The 25,497-nt window shown below is 37.1% G+C and overlaps 1 pseudogene; it reads right to left on the reverse strand.

The window, feature by feature from the left end:
* Window positions 1-448: 448 nt before the first annotated feature.
* LOC122048750 overlaps window positions 449-25,497 on the reverse strand; it is a 36,884-nt pseudogene continuing 11,835 nt past the window's right edge.

Genomic DNA, 25,497 nt, shown 5'->3' on the forward strand with positions numbered 1-25,497 from the left:
AATCCCACATATCATTATTTGTTTAATAACTAAAAAATCCATTTAAAGAAATCCTCAGCATCGTTCGAATCCAACTTAACAGGCCACATGAATCGATTTGGCTGTTTACACAATTTGCAGTAGTTTAAATTTTTTTTTGCTTTCAATACCTTTTAAACCGAACCAAGAAAGAAATGATATCTTCTGTTAACTACGCTCTTTGGAGCAACATTCAGATTAGCATCGACATTACTTTTGTCAATATTTAAAGAGTAGACACAAATATGAAACATGCAGTGGAAAATAAAATTTTTCTTGTAGTAGATGATCTTGTTTAGCACCATGGGAAAAATCCAAGTAGAGTTTATAGCGTGCATTGAAGTTGCAATAATATGCAACAATGTAGCAATTATTCGACAATACTCTGATTCCACTTTTCCAAAGCCAAAAGTCCATTAGTAAAAGGTAATTAAGCTGGTAGTAAGTCGCATCATTGAGATTATAGAAAATTAAGAATTGTTGCATCATTGAGATTTTAGAAAATTGAGACTTTAACATATGAGTCAAGCTACTAGTTGCATGATACCAAACAAAGGTACTTACCAATTGCTGCAGCATTCTAGGGAAAACCACATGAGAATTTGATAAGCCAGATATCATATCCAGGAACTGAATATTTCTAAAGAATGTCAACAGCATCCTGACCAGTATAATAGTGAAAAAGAATTATGTAGAGTGATGAGTGATTGGGCATAAAATGACAAGGACTCGGAGATTTTCTTGTCACAAATTACAATTTGACTTGCATCTCCAACTAGTAAATAAGTCCACTTATCACTGGCACATGACACTTAAATCTACAATGTTAATTACCTACAAATTGAAAAGCAAGTGTGCAAAATCCTACCTCTCCAGGAATTTGTTCCTTGGTTTTTGTCTCTTGCAATACAATTTCATTGCCAAAACTCTGCAGCAAATAGTAAACTATTGCATAGTAAGGCATCAAAGATGCTTTTCTTTCTGCTTGTTGATTATCAGTATCGTTCAAGTTCAAATAGATAATGTTATATTGCATCAATTGCATAAGAATTAGTATACCCATATACAAGGCTTTTAACATAATACTCAATCTACATGATGACTAAATGACTGTGTATGGAATGTTAGACTAAACTTATTTTCTCTAACACAGGTACAGTTAGTATTTAACAATCACATGAAAGATGAAGTATAGATACTGATTAGTGTTCAGTTTGTTACACAAAATAGATCTAGTCCTATTCCACAAATAAAATGCAAGACTAGGACGGCGACTCACAGATTTGATCCAATGCTCTGAACTAAAAGTTAAAAGTTAGTGTCAATCTTCAAGAGAAACTTTGACCAAGTTGATTTGATCATCCAATAGTCAATATGCTATTCTTTAACTCCATCTCAAACTAAAAATATTGCAAGGTTTTAAAGTTTGTAGGTGGAAGTTAAGTACAAATTTTGAAAGATTTAAAAAAAAAAGAGAAGAATTAGGATGAATATATCCTCTTATAATGAGTAGTTAAGATTGGGCAATTGAGTATAACTTAATAATACACCAAGAATCAAGAAGATGTCATAGACCAAACTGTGTAAAGTTCTAGTAATTTCCTCTACTTTGACAAGAGAATAAGCAAAAGTGAATACTTTGACATGAGAAAGAAGATCGAGAAAACAGAATGAAAAATAAAGTAAAAGTCTGACAATGACTCCAAAATGAGATATTAGATATGGGAAACATTTATTTAAATGTAAATTCCTATTTGGATTTGGAAAGAGATTGTATAACAGTCACATATGGTGTCATATACAGTTGAAGAAAAAAATCATATGCCTTATTTGAATGGTTCAAGCTGAACCAAATATATCCTATACTCTATTTCATAGCTTGCATCTTATAAGTGCTTAAACACTCACTTTGCATCTTATAAGTGCATGAACCTCCCTTCATATCCGTGGGGCCGACACTAGGGGGGCCGCTAAGGTAGCGGATCTACCTTTTTAAACACTCACTTTGCAAATAATTTTTTTAAAAATAAATTATTAGCTCAATTCTTTTATATATATAATTCATTCCATGCCGTAGATATTGATTGTTCTATATCATCAACTTTACATTGTATGAATTGATTTACATCAAAATAATGAGTTTAAAATTTGCAACTTTTTTGAATAATCATTTATAATAATTACATTATTCATCTTGATCATTCTTACTCTTTCCAATCCTTTTTTTCTTTTTATATATACCTTTTTCATATTTCCCTTTTCTCTAGAAGATATTTAGCGTACTTTTTTTTTTTCCTTTTCTTTTTTTTCTTAGGCCTTAATTCAGTCTTGGTCGAAAATTTTGAACCTCTCTTGTAGACCACTAGAAGAGAACTTGATTAGAAGATTGCATTCAACTAGGTTGCACATAATCTAGCATCTAACGAGGTTGTCTCTTTAATACTAATATCACGGTTCTTAACAAATTTAATACATCTGCGGCAGAGTTGTTGCTGCCTTAGTCACCATTATGACATCAAATACTAGCTTGCTAGTAGATGTTGGCTATGGTTACGTAGTTTAGTGAATTTGAGGTCTTATCGACTAAGCAATAAAAGGACATGCCCGCATGCTTCATGGACAAGTTAGAGGCCGGTCCATCGAGGAACAATAAAAACAAGGTCATAGATGCTGAAGGAAGGAGACATTAGTGCAATTGGTAGCATTTTAGAAAAGGTATGTATATAGAGAAAGAGAGAGGGGAGGGAGTCTGCAGAGTTTGTGGCAAGTATGGGATAAGAGGTCATGCCATCTCATTAAGTGGCAGACTCACCTTAAGGTGGCTAGGAAAAGAAAGAAGATTAGTTAAGAAATCACTTAAAATAATCTCAATTAATTTTATTGATTATTTCTGGATGATCAATTCGATCTCACAGAAATTTTTCATCGACCACCAATGTAAATTAGGAAGCGCATACGACGGTCAACCTAGAAGCCCAACATCCTTTGATTACGCCCCCCATTTGAAGAAAAAATTCCTACAAATATATCGTAGCTGGGGTTCGAACCATGAGTACCTAGGTGACAACCTGAATGTTCTACCCTGACACCATTACTCCGGGGACTAGCTAAGAAATCACTTGCTATGATACCAAGTTGAAAGAGATAGTATTGTATTGTATCAACTAGCAAAAATTTTCACATAATCATCAATTAATATATATCCTAGGTGGAACTAAACTTGCTCAACCCCAAACCAAGACAGGCAAGTCTTAACAAGTTGAGTTTGACTATGCGAGCCTTATATACTCATTTGAGTCTATGCAAGACTATATTGCTAATAATACTTAAATTAATTAAAATCAAATTAACTTATTAACTTTAACAAATCTATAATTATTAACTATTGTTAACATCATGGATATGCCAAACAGGAAAAAAAAGTCATTTTCTTACTTAAGCTTAAATGTGTGATATTTTCAAGTTTTCAGATGATAAGAGAGAAAATACAGTTAGGCTTCTAAAGATCATGCACTTTGCTGTTTGGAGAAGATTTTGGTTTATAACACATAATAAGGATACCTTGCATGGAATTCAATGGAAATAGTTAGGACAAACACAGCTGATGACGACGACGACGACGATATATGTCAAACATGTAGTGTGCAAATGAAATTGACCATTAGCAACAATTGGCTTGTCTATGTGAAAAATATGCAAATTTAACACATTGAGAATCGAGGCAAATGCTCAAGTATAAAAGAATCAACTAGTTTCCAAGAATATGAGTATTACAATTTGTTAATATTCAAAACCTTTGATAGGACAAAATCACCATGCCACTTAGTGCAGTCCACATAGTTTGAGTGAACTGAGGCAATAAACATCTGATATAGAAGGAGTCAAAGAAAATTTTTTTTTGAAGCAATAAACAAAATCAAACTTACTCTAGGTGGTAGTAGATACACTTAAGATGCTTGGTATATACAAGAAATTGCACATGTTTGGTAGGGAATTTTGATTGTAGGCCCATTCAAGTGATTTCTCAACATATGTTTGTGTAAAGAAAAACATATATTGATGAAGTGAAATTAATATAGAGGTGAAATTCAAATCAGTCGAGAAGTTGGTTACTTTTCATTGACCAGATCTTGAGAGTATAATCTATACCACAATTAGCTATTTGGTATATGCCAGAAGGGTTGAAGCCCTACATTAGAAAATTTTGAGAACAAATAGCTGCTTTTAGTAAAAGAGATATTCTTACATTTAGAACTGCCAATTTGGATTCAAATATGCAAAGCAAAAATAATCATTTAGCTGGACTTAACAACACTCAACACTTCATTTATGTGACCATCTACTCCAACAAAGATTAGCATACAAATTCTTGTATGTAAATTCCATATCCAGACCGACTCATCCTATTAATGATTATCCATTCATCTCTGTGATTTAACTAGAGTGAAACTAACAAAAACAAGGAGACAATTTTATCAATGTAACTTGCTCGCAGACATTACTAGAGAAGGTCTCAATGCTTGGGTCCTTATTTCATTAATAGACCCATGACTAATAAAACTCTGCAGTGTTTGGATCCCATAATCTTCAACAAAATCGAGTCTAAAGATATAGTACTTCCAGGTTACATATTCATGAAATGAAAACGTGCAAGGATACAAATCACCAGGACTTCAAGAGTTTCTATTTATATAGGGGATTAATCCCGAAGATACTTTTTGATAGAAAAGTATTTAACTAATTTGACATCCTTCCTTTAGGAAAAAAATATTAAGTGATTGAGGTTTCCAATTTTCAGTATCTTAAGCATGAAAAGTCCTAATTATACTTGTAAAAGTGAATCTTCAACCATAAATAGAGAGCTAGAGGCCAACACCAAAGAAGAGATTGAGAGACTAATAAATAGAACACATTTATTGTTCTTGAGAATGAATTACAAGTGAAAAGGAGGGAGCTATTTATAGACATCCTCCTCTAAAATAAATGGTTAAATCAATTTGATTCAATGTGTATATTATTAGCCTATAATATTGCTATGATATCTAGATGATGATAAAATTTTAGAATGTTATTTAGAATAACATGCAGATGATAAGATTCTAGAGAGTTATTTAGAATGATATCTAGATGGACATAAGATTATAGAAAGTTATCTAGAGTGATCTCAAAGAAAGATCTAGAAGAAAAACCATAGGCTAAGACTATGAGTCAAGGGAGGGATCCAAAGGGTAGATCAAGAACCTCTATTGGGCTTGAAATTGGGTGGATTATGATATTTTTCCCCCACCTAAGCTCCTGAAATCCTCATTGTGTTCTCTTCTTTGTAGTGCTTGATATGCTAAGTGAATTGTCATAATGCATCTTCTCGTTCCCAACTTGCCTCAGTGTCTGATAGATTCTTCCATTTTACTAGGTAATTGGTGTCCTTTGGAACTCCTCTACTTCGAATGATCCTATCTGTAACAATGTACTTCATAGTTTGATCGAAGGAATTGACAACAATTATTGTTGCATGATTTGCTTGTTTCCTCTGGAGTCATACTTGACTTGTGATAAGGCTTAAGAATACTCACATTAAAGACAAAATGAATCTTGTGTTGGAACCCCAAGGTAGTTTTGGTGTGATCAACTAAGTTAGGTTAGGTCCTGTTATGTTTAGATCCCTGTATCTAAGTGTGCAGGACCTTAGGAGTACAGGAAGTCAAGCGGAAGACGTGGCTAGCGAGAAGGATGGTACGGGAGAGAGCCGACAGACTCGGTGCGTCCGAGGGATGAGATGCTGCGGAAGAGTACACCGGTGGACGAGAGGGACGTGCGCAACGTTCGAGGGACGAGAAGCCAGAGCGAAAGTCTGCTCGAGGAAAATGCCTGAATTGGGTTATGGTGAGCCCTACTTCGGTTGACCGAAATCACTCAGGCGATCGGAGCAGCGAAAGAGCTAAAGTGGAGCTATAGAGCTGCTAGAGGCGCCTTCAATAAGAGTTGAAGGTGCCTCCACGACCTTCAGGCAGAAGACGCCTTCAATGGCTGAAGGCGCCTTCAACCAGCCATAGAAGGCGCCTTCGACCAAGCAATTTGGCCTTGCGGAAAGGATAAAGTTTTATCCTTTGGCCTCGCTGGAGGCGCCTTCTAGCCCTATGGAAGACGCCTTAGCCTGCGGATATGTTTTTCCAAGGTCTATAAAAAGACCCCTGGACCTAGGAAAGATGTAACAACTTCTGTATTCAATTTCCTAGTCATTTCTGAGCTTTCACTGTGTGTAAAAGGCTTCTCCGCCTTCAACGAAGGAAATTCTTAGTGAGCTTTCATCTGCCTTGGATTAACAACCATATAAGTTGTAACCAAATAAATAGTGGTCTTTTACTCATTTCTTTTAAGTTGTTAATTCTATTTTAATTGCTTTATTAATCTGAGTTGAAAGTCGAGAAAGCTGTTTTATTTTAGTGTTTCAGGCAATTCAACCCTCTCCAACCGACCTACCTAGATCACCATCTTGAACTTTGTTTGAAGTTGAACTTGGTAAGATATCTTACCCACACATTTGGTGATGGGGAAAGAACCTTCATATCTTCTTTCCAACCTTTTGTGCACTTTCTACAAAGACTTGAATTGTTGAGGTAGGAGTTTCACTTATACCATGCCTCCTTCCTTGAAGTCTACATGTCACCTCTTTGGGCATTCTCATTTCTTTATTTTCTTGACAACTTTGTCTAAATAGCCCTTTAAATATCATCTTTGTCTAAATAGCCCTTGAAATATCATCTTGTTCACGCCACTCCTTGGCTAGTATATGGGATATCGGCTCTTCCTTTCATAAGTTAAGGTGATAGCATTGGGTGTCATGGGATAAGATCCATGGCCAGTAGCTTAGTATTTAGCTTTAGCTCAATCTAGTGTTCTACCTCACACCTTGGTGCAAGCTTCTTTAGGATCTCTAATGACATTAGTGAAAGATTTTGAGAATTAAAAATTAATTCCCAAAACCTTTTCATAATGTAGTCAATTATTAGACAGTAATCTCAGAAAATATTCTAAAATTGATTCAAAATGTGGTCGATTAATCACATTTTAAGTTAATTCATTATAAGTCACTTGCAACCGCTTTCATATAAGTTATACATTTGATGAAAATATATATAAAGGAATATGATATTTGGATGCCTATGCCTAACATCTTTATTACGAAAAATACACCATCTTATTGATTTGTCAAAGAATAAAAGATTCAAATGATATCTTCCATGTCTTTAAGAAAAATAACTATATCAATGGTGAAGATATTTTTAGGTCATAAGGTAATAATTTTACCATTACGATAAGATTCCTCTTTTAATAATAGAAGGTATATCTATATTAAGACTGTGCATAATTAATAATTTTTTTAATATTTAATATTATAGTCATTCTTAGCCTCTGCCTTAATGTGTTTTGGTTGAATTTTATTTACAATTTATTTTTTTTGCAAACAAACAGTATTTAGATTTCTTAAAAAAAAAAATGGATATATTTAAGGATTTCATTTGATTTTAAAAAATTATACACATGTACATATATATATATATTTTAGAATATAAAATGTTGAAAAATCATTGATTGTCTTTAGCAAATATCTATTAATTAAAATTTTGAGTTGGAGATATTCAATATGTTGGATCATGACCGCGCTAGAGGGGGGGAGGAGGGGTGAATAGCGCTCGTGGCTAATTTGTTTACGATTTAAAACTTTATCAAAGAAACACAGCGGAATAAAATAAAAGACAAACACAGAAAGACACAGGCTATTTACTTGGTTCGGAGCCTGTGACGACTCTTACTCCAAGGTCTACACTCGTTGAGCGTTTACGTTGGACAACAACTATAATTTCGTTAAAGTGTTTACAAAATGAAGTACAATAATCAAAAGAACAACTAAATATACCAACGACAATAGAAAATTGAAGATTCTGAGCTCCGGGTCATTGGCGTCAAGTTGTGGCTTTGTCGGAACGTCTCGTTAGCAGCTCGTTGCACAAGGATTGCTTAGAAGGTTATTGTCATAGACTGCTGCTCGATACCCCTTATAAAGCCTACTGGAGGTGCCTCAAAGCTCTTCCAAGGCGCCTCCATGCTGTCGAGTCAGCCGCGTGGATCAGCGCTGAAAAGTTCTCCTCTGATCCACTTGAAGGCGCCTCCATGCCAGTCCAAGGCGCCTCCAACTTAGTCCAAGGCGCCTCCAGCTCTGCCGCGCAGACTTCAGCTCCTTTGCACCCGAGACGCCTCCAAGCCTGGAGGCGCCTCAGACACTATTCATCCGAGGCTTAAGGTTGCTCCTTTGTACCTGCAAGATACGTTAGTCCAAAGAATACCCTGCAGCACAAAGTTAGCTCATAATAAGTATAAGGTCTGACAGTCATCGGACTGTCCGGTTCTGATTTCGGATTTCCAACCGGAAACCCTAGGTCGAACCGACGTCTATTGTTCCCTCTTCCAGGGAACGCGCCCTCACCTACTACTTTCGGGAAATCATACCTGTTGCCAGTCCGGTCCGTCAGACCGACTGGACTTTCTGCTTAGGGTTACCACCTCCTAGGACCTAGGGTTACCACCCCTTAGGATTTTTCTCCACCTAGGGTTACCACCCTTTAGGACCTAAGGTTACCCCCCCTTAGGATTTCCACCACTTAGGGTTACCACCCCCTAGGACCTAAGGTTGCCGCCCCTTAGGGTTTTCCTCCACCTAGGGTTACCACCCCCAGGACCTAAGGTTACTGCCCCTTAGGGGTTTTCACCACCTAGGGTTACCACCCCCTAGGATTTTTCACCTGCCTAACCGCAGTTAGGACTTTTGCCTAAGTAACCTTAGGACTTTCTTGCAATCTCATTCACACATATTAGATAACTAAGCAGCATAACTTGAACCCTTTGACATCAGCTTATGAGTGAGTGTGAGACGGAGTTATTTTTATCAATATTTGTAATTGATATAAGTTTGAATTTCAAATGAATAACTATTTAAAATTTTGAAAGTATAATTTTAATTCAATTTTAAATTATAATTTGAAAATATGATTAGAGAGTTAATGAAGATTTTAAAAATTAGTTATAAGACTATAATTTAAGAATTAAGAATTTAATAATTAACAATTTGAAAATAAAATTCATAAATTATAATTTTATAAATAATGATTTTAAACTATGATTAGAAGATTATGATTTTGAAAATTGAAATTTTTATGATTTGAAAATAATTATTTTTTTTTAAGATATTGAAAAAATATCATTTGATATTTTGAAATATAAGTTAGAAGATTAAAAAGAAATTTTAAACTAATTTTTAAAGTAAATTTTTAAATATTTTTTAAATGATTTTTAAAAGACTTTTAAAAGATTTAAAATGATTTTTAAAATGTTTTTAAAATAATTTTTAAAAGGATTTTTAAAGTAATTTTTTAAACTATTTTTAAATGATTTTTAAAAGACTTTTAAAAGATTTAAAATAATTTTTAAAAGGTTTTTAAAATAATTTTTAGAAGGATTTTTAAAATACTTTCTAAATAAATTTTTAAAAGATTTTTAAATAAGTTTTTAAAACATTTTTAAATAAGTTTTTTTAAAAAAAAGATTTTTAAATAAATTTTTAAAACATTTTTTAATAAGTTTTTAAAATATTTTTAAATAAGTTTTTTAAAACATTTTTAAATAAGTTTTTAAAACATTTTTAAATAAGTTTTTTAAAAAGATTTTTAAATAAATTTTTAAAAGATTTTTAAGTAAGTTTTAAAAATATTTTTAAATAAGTTTTTTTTTAAAAAATTTCAAATAAGTTTTTAAAAGATTTTTAAATAAGTTTTTAAAACATTTTTAAAAGAGTTTTAAAAGATTTTTAAAAGAGTTTTAAAAGATTTTTTTAATAAGTTTTAAAAGATTTTTAAATAAGTTTGTAAAACATTTTTAAATAAGTTTTGAAAACATTTTTAAAAGAGTTTTAAAAGATTTTTAAAAGAGTTTTAAAAGATTTTTTTAATAAGTTTTAAAAGATTTTTAAATAAGTTTTTAAAATATTTTTAAATAAGTTTTTAAAACATTTTAAAATAAGTTTTTAAAACATTTTTAAAAGAGATTTTTTTTAAAATTAAATTTAAGTTTAATTTTAATTAGTTAATTTAATTTAGTTTAATTTTAATTAGTTAATTTAATTTAGTTTAAATTATTTAATTTAGTTTAATTTTTTAATTTAATCATTAGCCATCTCACCCGATCTAAATTTTAAATCAGGGAATTCTATAATTTTGTGAGATGAATTAGGTTCAATTATATGGTTTGGTTTAACTTTGTGTTAGATTCAGATTTAGCTTTGGGCTCAACAAATAAACATTCTTTGGATAAACTTCTGGGCTATGGTGAGTCACTGGGACATCATTAGAGTAACCATGTCGTTAGGATCCGTAAGGGGTAGCTTTGGTCAGTTCCACTTAGCCAAATGCACCAGGTCGAAGTCATATCTTCCTAGACATGCATAGACTAAGCATCCCTAACATACTATCTTCCAAAACTTCACCAGTACCACAAGTCAAGTTAAACTTTTGTCCATTTTTATTTTAATCCTAGTTACCCTGCCGGGTAGGTTACTTTTGGAGGTGCCAGCTATTCTGGAGCCTTACCCTGCCTTATTGATTTTTGTATATTTTTATTTAACTTTATAAAATAGATTTGAGTTATATAATGGTTTATCTTTTTATCAGGATATTTTTTCTGTTTGCTCCCCCTGGATCATAGTCTCGATATGATCTATCAAGGTAATATACTTGATCATTGGGAACCCAATATTGACCAAGTCTAACTTGATTGACCAGGTTGGACTTGGGTACCCATGCTTGGACTATTTTACTATTTGGTCTGTTAATAAGCGATAAATAGGACCAGAATTTCTGTTTTGCTTTAAATCCTAGTCCGGATCGATTGTATATGACTTTCTGTTTCCCCAGAATCAAGTCAAGATTTTGGGAACCTAGTGTAAACCGTTCCAATGCAATCTTCAAATCCTTGATTTGAATTTTCAGGCTGGAATTCTCTTCCTCAAGCTTTTGAACTTGAGTTGAGGTTTCTGTCTGAACAAATTCAGTCAAGGATTCGGTATTAGTCGCTTCTTTAAGGGATGTTACTTCCTTTAGAAGCGACTTGATCCGAACATTGGACTTAGCTACTTTACGCATTAAGTAATTAATTAAATTATAAAGACGATTCGTACTTACAGAGGGGTTTGGCCCTTCAGAAACGGATACAGATCCGTGGCTTCTCTCGGACTCGGCTTCCGATTCGTCCTCGCTTCCAGATTCGTTGGTGTAGTCCCGGGCTGCCAACGCAAGAAAGCTTACCTGCTCGAGTTCTTCGTTGTCGGATTCTTCGGAAGAAGACTCGTCCCAAGTTGTCTTCAGGGCCTTCTTTCTTTTTGCCTTTTTCGGATCTTTCTGGCTCGGACAGTTCACCTTGATGTGCCCCTTCTGATTACACCCGTAACATGTGACCTCGAATTTCATCTTTGAGCTTGGTTGAGCGTCTTTGGACTGGATGACCCTTCTGACATCCTTTTTGTTGAAGCCCTTGTTTTTGTAGAGTTTCTTCACTAGGTTGACAAGCTCGATCGTGAGCTCATCGTCGTCGTCCGATTCTAGTTCTTCTTCTGACTCTGGTTCGGTCCTTCGTTTTGATTTCGATTCGCGCGCTCTACCTGTACCTGCAACCAAAGCCAACCCTTTCTCGACAAGGCGTGCGTTAATCTACTCATGCAACTCAAATTAGGAGAATAACTCATCTAGTTTAATAGAGGAAAGGTCCTTAGACACCTTGTAAACATCTACCATGGATGCCCACAAGGTGTTCCTCGGAAAAGCGTTCATAGAGTACCTGATTATGTCCTGGTTCTCCACTCTTTGTCCGATCACATGAAGCCCGTTGAGGAGATCCTGGATCCGGGCGTGGAGTTGGGTAGCCGTCTCACCTTCCTGCAGTTTAATATTGTACAATTTATTAAGTATTAAGTCCCTTCTACTTACCTTGGTGTCAGACGTCCCTTCGTGAAGCTCGATCAACTTCTCCCACAGCTCCTTTGCGCTTGAGAACGGACCAACTCAGTTGAGTTCCTCTATTGTTAGTCCACACTGGAGGGTGCAAGTAGCTTTGGCATTTGCTTCCACTTTCTTGATTAATGCTGGATCCCAGTTTTCGCAGGGTGTAGGTTTGTCGTCTCCGTCAGTTGGTAGTTCAAATCCAGTCTTGACGATCATCCACATCTCGAACTGGATCTTCAGGAAAATCTCCATTCTGCCCTTCCAGTAACCGAAGTCTTCTCCGGTGAAGAGCGGGGGACGGACAGTGCTGTAGCCTTCTTGTTGGGCCATTTAGAGGATATGCACAAGAAAAACAAACAAACAAAAGGAATATCCTAGGACTTGATCCTGGATTAGTAGTGCAGGATGTATTATAAAAGAAAAGCGAACTCGAGTGGTGTTGCACCAACTTCGAGCAAAAGTCGACAAAAAAGGAAAAAATTGGAATATAGCAACAGTACTAATTCCAATTGACTCTAAAAACTACCACGAAAAACTTGCTTGATTTGTGGTTGCACCAAATTAAAGTTACCCCGCTCTGATATCAATTGTTGGATCGAGACCGCGCTAGAGGGGGGGGGGGTGAATAGCGCTCGTGGCTAATTTGTTTACGATTTAAAACTTTATCAAAGAAATGTAACGGAATAAAATAAAAGACAAACACAGAAATGTTGGTGCAACCTTAGGTCAAGGTTGACCTGGTTGACCCGACTCGAGGTGACTTGACTCGAGTTGTATTTTGATGTTTGACTTGGGAAGATTGTCGGTGCAACCTTAGGTCAAGGTTGACCTAGTTAAGTTGCATGTTGATGTTTGACACTCGTGAGAGAATTCTATTCTTGATATGGGACAAGAATAGATGTTTGGGAGATTATTGGTGCAACCGTAGGTCAAGGTTGACCTGGTTGACCTGATTCGGGAAAAAGTCCAAGTATGGAGACTTGGCACTGGAAAAGTCCAAGCAGGGAGCTTGGCACGCGAAAAGTCCAAGTATGGAGACTTGGCACGGAGAAGTCCAAGCAGGGAGCTTGGCACGAGGAAAAGTCCTAACTGGGATGTTAGGCAGTGTGGAAAGTCCTGGTGAGTAAAGCCAGGCAGTGGAAAAGTCCTAACTGGGATGTTAGGCAATGAGAAAGTCCTAACTGGGATGTTAGGCAGTGTGGAAAGTCCTGGAGAGGAAGCAGGCGGTGGGAAAGTCCTAAGTGGGATGTTAGGCGGTTGGAAAGTCCTGGTGAGTGAAACCGGGCAAGGAAAATCCAGATGGATCGGGGATGATCGGACTTCGGTGTTGGAAAATCCGGATGGATCGGGGATGATCGGACTTCGGTGTTGGAAAATCCGGATGGATCGGGGATGATCGGACTTCCGGTGTTGGAAAGTCCAAGTAGGTCAAAGGGATTGACCGGACACTTGGTGGGGAGTCTTAGCAGTCAAGGAGTGACCGGATGCTAAGCATGATGAACCAATAGGTCAAGGTTGACCGGATATTGGTTTGAAGTCTTGGGACTTGGTTTGGGCAAAAACCAAGCTCTGGATCGGTCACCGACCGATCCGGTGTTTGCTCGATCGGTCCGGTGACCGATCGGAGGCGAAAAAGCGGTGATCGGTCCACGCATCGATATCTGATCGATGCGGGACCGATCAGAGACGATGTCGCTGAGGTTGGGATCGGTCTCGGTCGTGGACCGATCGGTGTCTGATCGGTCCACGACCAATCGAGTACGCGATGAGGCTCGATCGATCGATGCGGGGACCGATGTCTGATCGGTCCGTAGCCGATCGAGTTCTAACCGTTGCGACGCGGCTAGTTTCTTCATTGCTTCTCCTTCGCGGTATAAAGGCCGAGGGCTTCTACAGCGTCTTCTTCTTTTCTTCTTGAGCTTCGCTCTTCGACTACTGAGCTGCTGGTGTGCTCTTGAGCTTTGCTGAGCTCTCATCGCTGCTGAAGCTCTGCTGGTGTTCTAGCTGCTGGATCTGAGAAGCTGCTGCTTCATCAAGGTTCCAATCGACAACAAGAGGCAAGCAAGTGTTTTACAATTTCTATTGTTCTTGTTTGTTGTCTCTATTGTTGTACTCCTTTGTTTGCTGTTGCAAAAGATTGTGGTGAGGTTTCTCCACCCACAAGGAGTATATTATTAGCCGGTTCTCCGGGGACTCATCCACCGACGGATTGAGAGGCTTCGTCCACCTTACGGACACGCCGAGGAGTAGGAGTATCATCTCCGAACCTCGTTACATCGACGCGTTGAGGTTTGATCTTCTTGTTTTCGTTTCCTTGTTTGTTTTTCCGCTGCGCTAACGAATTGTAGGAAGAAACGCGATCGATTTGGGGTCGGCTATTCACACCCCCCTCTCTAGCCGTACGAAGGATCCCAACAAGAAAGACACCGGCTATTTACTTGGTTCGGAGCCTGTGGCGACTCCTATTCCAAGGCCCACACTCGTTGAGCGTTTACGTTGGGCAACAACTATAATTTTGTTAAAGTGTTTACAAAATGAAGTACAATAATCAAAAGAACAACTAAATATACCAACGACAATAGAAAATTGAAGATTCTGAGCTCCGGGTCGTTGGCATCAAGTTGCGGCTTTGTCGGAACGTCTCGTTAGTAGCTCGTTGCACAAGGATTGCTTAGAAGCTTATTGTCATAGGCTGCTGCTCAAGACCCCTTATAAATCATGCTAGAGGCACCTCAAAGCTCTTCCAAGGCGCCTCCATGCTACCGAGTCAGCCGCGTGGATCAGCGCTGAAAACTTCTCCTCTGATCCACTTGAAGGCGCCTCCATGCCAGTCCAAGGCGCCTCCAATCTGCGGTCCAAGGTGCCTCCAGCTTAGTCTAAGGCACCTCCAACTCTGTCGCGCAGACTTCAGCTCCTTTGCACCCGAGGCGCCTCCAAGCTTCATGAAGGTGCCTCGGACACTGTTCATCCGAGGCTTAAGGTTGCTCCTTTATACCTGCAAGATACGTTAGTCCAAAGAATACCCTGCAGCACAAAGTTAACTCATAATAAATATAAGGTCTGACAGTCATCGGACTGTCTGGTTCTGACTTTGGATTTCCAACCTAAAACCCTAGGTCAAACCGACACCTATTGTTCCCTCTTCCGGGGAACGCGTCCTCACCTACTCCTCTCGGGAGATCATACCTGTTGTCAGTCCGGTCCGCTAGACCGACTGGACTTTCCGCCTAGAGTTACCACCCCTAGGACCTAGGGTTACCACCCCTAGGGGTTTTCTCCACCTAGGATTACTACTCCCTAGGACCTAAGGTTACCCCCTTAGGATTTCCACCATCTAGGGTTACCACCCCCTAGGACCTAAGGTTGCCGCCCCTTAGGATTTTCCTCCACCTAGGGTTACCACCCGCTAGGACCTAAGGTTACTGCCCCTTAGGATTTTCCACCACCTAGGGTTACCACCCCCTAGGACCTAGGGTTACCACTCCTTAGGGTTTTCCACCTGTCTAACTACAGCTAGGACTTTTGCCTAAGTAACCTTAGGACTTTCCTGCAATCTTATTCACACACATTAGATAACTAACCAACTTAACTTGAATCATTTGACATAATCAAAACACCGGTTCGATCGTCGGATGCTTCCTGCACCAACACAATATATACTAGATGTTGTTGAAAATTCAATTGAACAATAAATCCTTTTTATAGGAAAATGTTGATTCAACATTGAGAAGATTTACTAGGATAAAGAGATCAACAATACCTAATGAATATATTGTGTATCTACAAGAGTTTGATTACAATATTGGATCTAAAAATGATCCATAAAAGTTTTCACAAGCCATGAGTTCTAAAGAGTTTGACTTATGATATGATGCCATGAAAGAGGAGATGAATTCTAGGAAATCTAACTGAGTCTGTAATCTTGTTGAGTTGCTTAATGATGTAAAAGCTATTGAATATAAATCAATTTATAAGACAAACAAAGAATCATGTGCAACATTGAGAGATACAAAGCCAAACTTATTGCTAAATGATTCACTCAAAAGGAGAGAACCAATTATATAAAGACCTTTTTTTCCCTATATCAAAGAAAAGATTCTCTTTATGTGCTTTTGGAATTAGTCACTCATTTTGATATGGAGTTATATTAAATGGATATGAAAATAATATTTTTGAATGTTGATTTAGAGGAGATGGTTTTGTTAGAGATCTTGCGACCGACTAGAAGGGGGGGGGGGGTTAAATAGACGTTGCCTCCAGATCATTTTCCTACGTATGTATTAGTACAGCAGAATACAAAGAATACAAATACGAATACTAAAGGTTAAAGACAAGAAAGAAAACAAGCAAACCACTACACGTCGATGTAACGTGGATCGGAGATAAAACTCCTACTCCACGGCTATCCGTAAGGTGGACGATCCTGATCCATTGGTGGATGACTCCCCGGAAAACCTCTGGCTAGCTCACGTAGCTCCTTGTGGGTGGAGAAACCTCCAACTCTCAGAAGAACTTTCAAGATGCTAGGACACTTGGAAGACTACTAATAGGGCTATCCACCATTATTTCGTTAACCTTAACTAAGCTCCCAAGCCTTGGTTATATTAGCCACTGGTTGGAAAACTCCGCTTACCAGTCGACTGGTAAAAGTGCCAGTCGACTGCCATCTGTAGAATTTTGACCGTTACAACCCAACGGGCTCGATACCAGTTGATTGGTAAAAGTACCAGTTGACTGCTCTGCACTGGCCGAGCGAACAGAAGCATTCTGTTCGCTACTAGTCAACTGTACTAGTCGACTGATAAAAGTATCAGTCGACTATACCAGTCGACTGATAAAAGTATCAGTCGACTGGTATCCCGAGTATTATCTCTCAGCACTCAGACCCTCACCCTCACGACTCACTTGACTCTTCCTTGTAGCCTTGACCTCTTGCCTTTAAGCCTATTTCCTTTGGCTTTCATCCCTCAGATGCATCCAAGCCCGCGGCTCATCCTAATGTCATCCTTCACATATGCCTCGAAGTGTCTTCCCTCGGCCCTTGTCCTTGCTGCCTTATCCATGGTCCCTCGAATGCTCCATCCTTCACCGGAATCGAAGTCATCAAGGTAAGTCATATGTACGTCCTACAAACCTACACACTTACATACACATATCAAATACAAGGGTAAACATAACTTAAACCCTTTGCCCAAACTATCAAAACCCATGGTCACACGATACCATTTTGAGGCTAGATTGCTCCAACAATCTTTCCCTTTTTGATGTTTGACAATACATTTAAGTTAGGAAAAACAAATAGAAAATAACATGCTAATAACACATTTGGACTTATGTTGTCAAGGCTACACACTTGGACTTACACCGTCGGGGAATAGATTTACGTTGCCAAGGCTGCACACTTGACTTACACTGCCGAGAAATATGAAAATATGCATTGGGACCTATCACAAGGCTCCCCCTACACCTCAACTCCCCACTGAGCTAGGATTTTTACCACAAGGCTATTTAATAACCTATCACAAGGTTCCCTCTACACCTAAGCTCCTGAGCTAGGATTTGTTGGATCGAGACGCGCTAGAGGGGGGGTGAATAGCGCTCGCGGCTATTCGTTCGATTATCGGAATCGTAAAACTATCAAAGTAAATTTACGCAGCGGAAGTAACGAACGCAATCACAGAAGAACACAAGTAGTTTTACTTCGTTCGGAGCCTAGGTCGACTCCTACTCGAAGGCCCGCGATCCTTGATCGCTTTCGGTGGACAACACTTATAAGTATGAAAAAGGAGTACAAGATTTACAATTAGTACAGTAATTAAAAACAAGTATACCGACGACAGAATCGTAATCTCGAAGCTCCTGGTCGTCGTGGACTTGTAACAGCACTTCAGGGTCGTTGAATGAGCAGCACGCAGCACAAGGATTGCTTGGAAGTTCTATATGAAGCTGCTGGTCGAGACCCCTTATAAAGGGGGTTCAAGGCGCCTTACACTGTTCACCAAGGCGCCTTGAACGAGCCGAGTCACCCGCGTGGATCAGCACGGACCTGGTCGAACTCTATCTGGTTTAAGGCGCCTTCAGCCTATCCAAGGCGCCTTCAACCTCCGGTTCAAGGCGCCTTGATCTCCATTCAAGGCGCCTCCAGTCTGCTGCGCTGGCCTTTTCCTGGCTCGCACCCGAGGCGCCTCCAAGCTCCATGGAGGCGCCTCGGACACTGTTCATCCGAGTCCTTCTTTGTGTTTTTGGTACCTGCAAGTATGTTAATCCAAAGATACCTGCAACACAAAGTTAACACAACATAATAGTATGAATATGAAATTATGACAGTCTCCGGACTGTCCGGGTCTGACTTCGGGTTTCCAACCGGAAACCCTAGGTCGACCCGACGCCTACTGTTCCCTCTACGGGGAACGCGTCCTCACCTACTCCTCTCAGGAGATTTTACCTGTTGCCAGTACGATCCTCCAGATCGACTGGACTTTTGCTCGGCACTCGATGCTCCCGGACTTTCTGCTGAACATCCGCTTCACCGGCCAGTTCAGACTTTCACCTGGTTCGCGACACCAGGACTTTCCACCTAGGGTTACCACCCCCTAGGACTTTTGCCTGAAGCCATCGACTTGCCAAGACTTTCCGCATAGGGTTACCACCCCCTATGACCTAGGGTTACCACCCCCTAGGGTTTTACCTTGCCTAACCGCAGTTAGGACTTTCCTGAAACACTCAGCAAAAGCTGTCAGATAACAAAGCACCTTAACTTTGAATCCTTTGCCATAATCAAAACTTAGGTTCGATCGTCGGATGCTTCCCGCACCAACAATCTCCCCCTTTTTGATTATGGCAATACGTAATTCAAAGTTAAAAAAAACATTTGTAATAACTGAATATATGTAATAACTGCATAACGTTAACCAGGCTTAAATAAACTTCAAATGAAATAACAGTTAAGCTGGAAACTTTTTACCTTGATAATATTAGACTCCCCCTTAATAAAAGCCCGCTTTTTATTAAATACTTTGAATTTTCCTTTAACTTTTAATTTACCTACTCTCCCCCTTTGCCATACATAAAAAATAAACCAGTTTGAGAGTAGATTTGTATTTTTCTGAAGGAAAGTTTTCAAAGAAAAAAATAAATTTTCTTTTTGACAAAACGACTTAGCTTTTTGAATTTTGGAATTTGCCAAATATGAAGGTACTTAGCTATATATTTAGCTTTGAAATGATTTGTCTTGAGAAGATATTTTGCAAAAATAGCTAAGTTTAGAGTACAGTATAACTAAGTCTAGTTAAAATAGTCTTGACATTAACTAGGTTTGAAAATAGGAGTATTTGAATTTTCAATAAAAGGAATTGTTTAGAAGTTATAAAATATGAAGTCACTTAAAAACTTTTAAACCGTTACAAAAAAGTTGACTAGATTTGAAATTAATTGAATATTCACTACATAGATAAGTTTTCTGAAAAACTGTAATTAAGTTTTGAATACCCATTTTGAAGAAGGAAAGAGGGAGTAGCAGTAGTTTGTTTTCTAGTCCAAGTATGAGTCAAATTAAATTATTGAGTTTAAATTGATTAAGTATCAGAGCCTTTAAAATAATTAGGTAAAGTAATTTGATTAGAACCTTAAGTACTATCATGCTTGACCAAAAAATTAAAACATACTTTTCCTAATTGTCTAACCTTTAGCTACTTGCTGATTGCCTAGAGGGCAGTAGCTTTCACATGGTTAGTCAAGTTAAGTCTATTTGGTCCAGTTAGAATTGGCTAGAGCTGGAAGACCTGACTTGATTACTATTTATGATGTGTTTAACGCCTAGACTCATATTGATGCACAAATATAAGCATTCCTGAGTCCAGGCTGTACCCTATGCATCTCACGCCTTTCTAAGTTTTTCAAACACAAGCAAGGTAGACCTAGGTGTTTGTGAGATGCTCTGGCTTTAATCTAGGGGGAACATGATTTCTAGGGGAAAGCTTAGGCTAGATCCAAATGTTGAAAATTCTAAGAAATTGGAATTTTGAAATAAGTATTTTCCTAGAAATTTAAAAGCAAATGATAACCAAACATTGTCTATTCTACCCAACACATTCCTATTTGTCTTCTAAGTGAGCTGAACTCAAGTTCAGGTAAGGGTTTTGTGAAGATGTCAGCTAGATTTGATTTTGACTCAACATAGTTGAGTATAATATCACCCTTAGCTACATGATCCCTTACAAAATGGTGCTTCACTTCTATATGTTTAGTCCTTGAGTGATGAATTGGGTTTTTTGTTAAATTTATGGAACTTATATTATCAATTGAGATTTTTGTGTTATGATAGTTCAGTTGATAGTCTTTAAGAGTGTGCATCATCCAAAGCAATTGAGATGTGCATTCACCTAAGGCTATATATTCAGCTTCAGTGGTAGACAAAGCCACATAATGTTGCTTTCTACTTGACCAACTTACTAGGCATTGTCCTAGAAATTGACAACTACCACTTGTGCTTTTTCTGTCTAACTTGCATCCGGCGTAATCCGAGTCAGAATAGCTAAGAAGGTCAAAGGTGCAAGTTCTAGGGTACCAGAGTCCTATATTTAGAGTACCTTTAATGTACCTAAGTATTCTTTTAACATAGGTTAAATGTGACTCTTTTGCACAAGACTGGTATCTTGCGCACATACCAACTGCAAATAATATGTCGGGTCGGCTTGCAGTTAGGTAAAGCAGGCTTCCTATGGCACTCCTATAGTACTTTGGGTCTACTGGTTTGCCTTCAGGGTCAGAGTCTATGTTAATGTTGGTTGCCATGGGTGTATTTATTATTTTTGAATTTTCCATGCATAATTTTTTAATTAATTCCTTTGCATATTTAGTTTGATAAATATATATTCCATCTTTAGTTTGTTTTATTTGTAAGCCTAAGAAAAAATTAAGTTCACCAACCATGCTCATTTCGAAATCATTTTCCATTAATTTAGTGAATTCTTTTAAAAACTTAGAGTTATTTGATCCAAAAATTATATCATCAACATAGATTTGAGCTATGAAGATGTCTTTGTCTACAGTTTTTACAAATAGAGTTGGATCTATTTGACCTTGGTTGAAACCTTTGGATATTAAGTGATTTGACAATCGTTCATACCATGCCCTAGGGGCTTGTTTAAGTCCGTACAAGGCCTTTTTTAACCTAAATACATGATTAGGATATCCTAAGTCCTCAAATCCTGGGGGTTGGCTTACATATACTTCCTCCTTAATAAATCCATTTAAGAATGCTGACTTGACATCCATTTGGTATAGTTTAAATCCTTTGTTTGCTGCATAGGCTAACAACATTCTAATGGATTCGAGTCTAGCTACTGGGGCATAGGTTTCATCATAGTCCAAACCTTCAACTTGGCTGAATCCTTTAGCTACAAGCCTAGCCTTATTTCTAATTATTTCGCCTTGATCATCTAGCTTGTTTCTAAATACCCATTTTGTATCGATTATTGATTTATTTGAGGGTTTAGATACAAGTTCCCAGACTTGATTTCTCTCAAATTGGGCTAACTCTTCCTGCATAGCTATGATCCAGTCCGGGTCAGGTAGTGCTTCTTCTATTGTTTTTGGTTCGATTTTAGAAATTAGGGCAATCTGACTGAATTCTGTAGGAGGATCTAGTTCTGACTCCTAGATTTGGATCACCCAAAATTTGATCAGATGGGTGAGAGGTGCTGGCCCTAGTTGGTCTTATAAGTGGGTCAGGGGCTGGTTCCTCTGGTTTATTAAGATTTGGTTGAATTTCATCATCTTCTATATTTCTTGGATCAATATCAACATTCTCATTTATATTTGGTAGATTATTTTCTTCATCAAATATTATATTAGTTGTTTCTTCAACTTTTAGGGTGTTTTGATTGTAGACTCTATAGGCTCGACTGTTTGAGGAGTATCCTAAAAATATTCCTTTGTTAGATTTGGGTGTGAATTTTCTTAAATAATCTTTAGTGTTTAAAATGTGAACTTTACATCCAAATACTTTTAAATAATTTAAGTTAGGAATTTTATGATAATATAGTTCATAAGGGGTTTTCTTGTGAAATTTGTTGATCAAAATTCGGTTTTGAATATGATTTGAAGTATTTTTGCCCAGAATTGGTGATTTAAATTATATTCATTTAACATGGTTCTAGCGGCTTCTTGTAGAGTTCTATTTTTACGTTCCACCAGACCATTTTGTTGGGGGGTTCTAGGACATGAAAATTCATGTTGATATCCATTTATTTTACAAAATTGGGTAAGTTTATGATTTTCAAATTCCCCTCCGTGATCACTTCTTATTCTTTTAATTTTAGTATCTTTTTCATTTTCTATTAATTTACAAAAGTTACTAAATATTTCATAGGTTTCATCTTTAGTTTTTAGGAATTTTACCCATGAAAATCTAGAGTAGTCATCAATTATTACTAAGCAATACTGGTTCTTGCTTAGTGACTTAGCTCCATGTGAATCAAATAAGTCAAGGTGAAGGAGCTCAAGTAAGGAGCTGGTTCTTTCAAGATTTGTTGATTTGTGTGTTGACTTAGTTTGTTTTCCTTGTTGACAAGCATTACAGATAGAATTTTCAATGAATTTTAGGTTTGGTAAACCTTTAACTAGACCATTATGACTCATTTTTGAAATGAGTCTAGTGTGAGTGTGACACAATCTTCTGTGCCACAAAGTAGTTTCCTCTTCTTGTGTTAGAAAACACTTTGTTGAGGATGTCGGTAGATTAATTGAATACATATTATTTATCCTAAGTCCCTTAAGTAAGATTTCAGGATTTTCAATGTTTTTAACTAAACACCTGGTTTTGTCAAAAGTTACTAAGTATCCGCTATCACACAATTGACTTATACTTAGTAAATTAAACTTGAAATTTTCAACTAAAAGGACTTTTCGAATAATAAAATCGGAGTTGAGTTCGATATTACCTCTTCCGATTACCTTAAGTTGACCTTCGTTACCGAATGCAACTGATCCTAAGTTTTTGTATGTGAGTTTAGTAAACTTCAATTTATCTCCAGTCATGTGTCTGGAGCAGCCACTATCCAACATCCATTGATCCAATTCCTACATAGGAAGTGGTTGAATTGTTTTAATGGATTTCACGATAGTTAAATTGAAGTAAACTTGTTAGAGATAAATTTTGAAGGAGTTTTGAAATTGAATTTTTAAAATAATTTTGAAATTTAAGTTTAAAAATAATTTTGAAATTTAAGTTTTAAAATAATTTTGAAGTTGAGTTTTAAAAGGATTTTTTTTTTTAAATAATTTTCAAATGAATTTTATTACTTAGTCATCTCATCCGATCTAAATTTTCAATCAGGGAATCCTATGATTGATGTGAGATGATTTATTGTTGAATTCAGGAGTTTGGTTTAACTTTGTGTTAGATTCAGATTTGGCTTTGGGTTCAACAAGTAAGCATTCTTTGGATAAACTTCTGGGCTATGGTGAGTCACAAGGAGCTCATTAAAGTAACCATGCCTTCGAGGTTTTCCAAATAGTCCTACCCATTGAACTTAATACCAATCCTTGGTCTAACTAGTCAGGATTCATTTAAGGGTAGCTTCGGTCAGTTCCACTTGGCCAAATGCACCAGGTCGAAGTCATATCTTCCTAGACATGCGATGCCCAAGTTTCCCTAACGTACTATCATCCAAAAACTTCACCAGTACTATGGTTCAAGTTAACCTTAGTCCGTTTTAATCTAACCTTAATTACCCTGCCGGGTAATCTACTCTTGTTTTACCCATTTCGGGTAGATTAGGTTCAGTTACCCTGCCGGGTAGTTTAGTTGGGGGTGCCAGCGAGTCTGGATCCTCCATCTTTATTTTAATTTCAAATCTTGAATTTTTTAACTTAATTTTGAAGTTGATTTTAATTTTGAGTTTTGAATTTATAATTTAATTTTGAATTTCAATTTCAATTTCGAATCTTGAATTTAATTTTTAATTTCAATTTTGAATTTAATTTTTAATTTTTAATTTTAATTTCGAATTTTGAATTTTGAATTTAATTTTTAATTTCAATTTCGAATTTTGAATTTTGAATTTAATTTTTAATTTCAATTTCAAATTTTGAATTTAATTTTGAATTTTAATTTCGAATTTTGAATTTAATTTTTTAATTTTAATTTCGAATTTTGAATTTTGAATTTAATTTTTAATTTCAATTTCGAATTTTGAATTTTGAATTTAATTTTTAATTTCAATTTCGAATTTTGAATTTAATTTTTAATTTTAATTTCGAATTTTGAATTTAATTTTTTAATTTTAATTTCGAATTTTGAATTTTGAATTTAACTTTAATTTCAATTTAGATTTTAGAATTTTAAATTTTTAGGATTGTCTTTCTTTTTGCTCCCCCTGGATCATGACCTCGATATGGTCTATCGAGGTAGTGTATTTGATCCTTCGGAATCCAGTATTGGCCAAGTCCAACTTGATTGACCAAGTTAGACTTGGAGACCCATGCTTGGACTGATTTAATACTTTGTTTGTTTATTAGTGATAAATAAGATCTATATTTACTTTTGTATCCCAACCCAGTTCTGTTGTAGACGGCTCTTTGTGTCCCTAGAATCAAGTCCAAATTCTTGGAGCCCAAAGTAAACCGTTCTAAGGTATTTTCTAAATCTTTAACCTTATTTGTTAAACTTGAATTTTCTTCCTCAAGTTTTTGAACTTGAGTTGGAAATTCAGTCTGACTCTGGTCAGGTAAGGGTTTGGTGTCAGCCACTTCTTTAAGGACACTTACTTCCTTTAGAAGTGACTTAACTTTCAGGTTTGACTTAGCTAATTTGCGCAATAAATAGCTAACTAAACTGTTCAACCGGGAGATACTTACAGCGGGGTCTGGTCCTTCGGAAACGGATACGGATCCGTGGCTTTGCTCGGACTCTGCCTCAGACTCGCTCTCGCATCCGGATTCGACGACTTGGTCCCGGGCCATTAATGCGAGTAGACTCGTTTGTTCGAGCTCGTCGTCGTCCTCTGATGAAGATTCGTCCCATGTTGCCTTAAGGACCTTTTTCCTTCTTTGCTTTTTGATCTCCTTCAGGTTAGGGCAGTTGGTTTTGATGTGCCCTTTTTGGTTACACCCGTAGCATGTAACTTCAAACTTCATCTTTGTATTTTGTGGGCCTTCCTTTGATTTCACTGCCTTCTTTAGATCTCTTTTGTCGAATCCTTTCGTCTTGTAGAGCTTCTTCACGAGATTTACCAGCTCGGTTGTAATGTCACCTTCTTCATCATCAGAGTCTGGTTCAGCTTCCGATGCTCGTTCGGTTCTCCGTCGAGGTCTCGGTTCCCGGGTTCGGCTTGTACCTGCAACCAACGCAATACCTTTCTCGGTAGGCTGTGCATTAGTCTGCTCATGAAGTTCAAATTCACTAAAAAGTTCATCTAGTTTTAAAGAA

This window comes from Zingiber officinale, chromosome 2B (genome assembly GCF_018446385.1).
Source record: "Zingiber officinale cultivar Zhangliang chromosome 2B, Zo_v1.1, whole genome shotgun sequence".
NCBI lineage: Eukaryota > Viridiplantae > Streptophyta > Magnoliopsida > Zingiberales > Zingiberaceae > Zingiber > Zingiber officinale.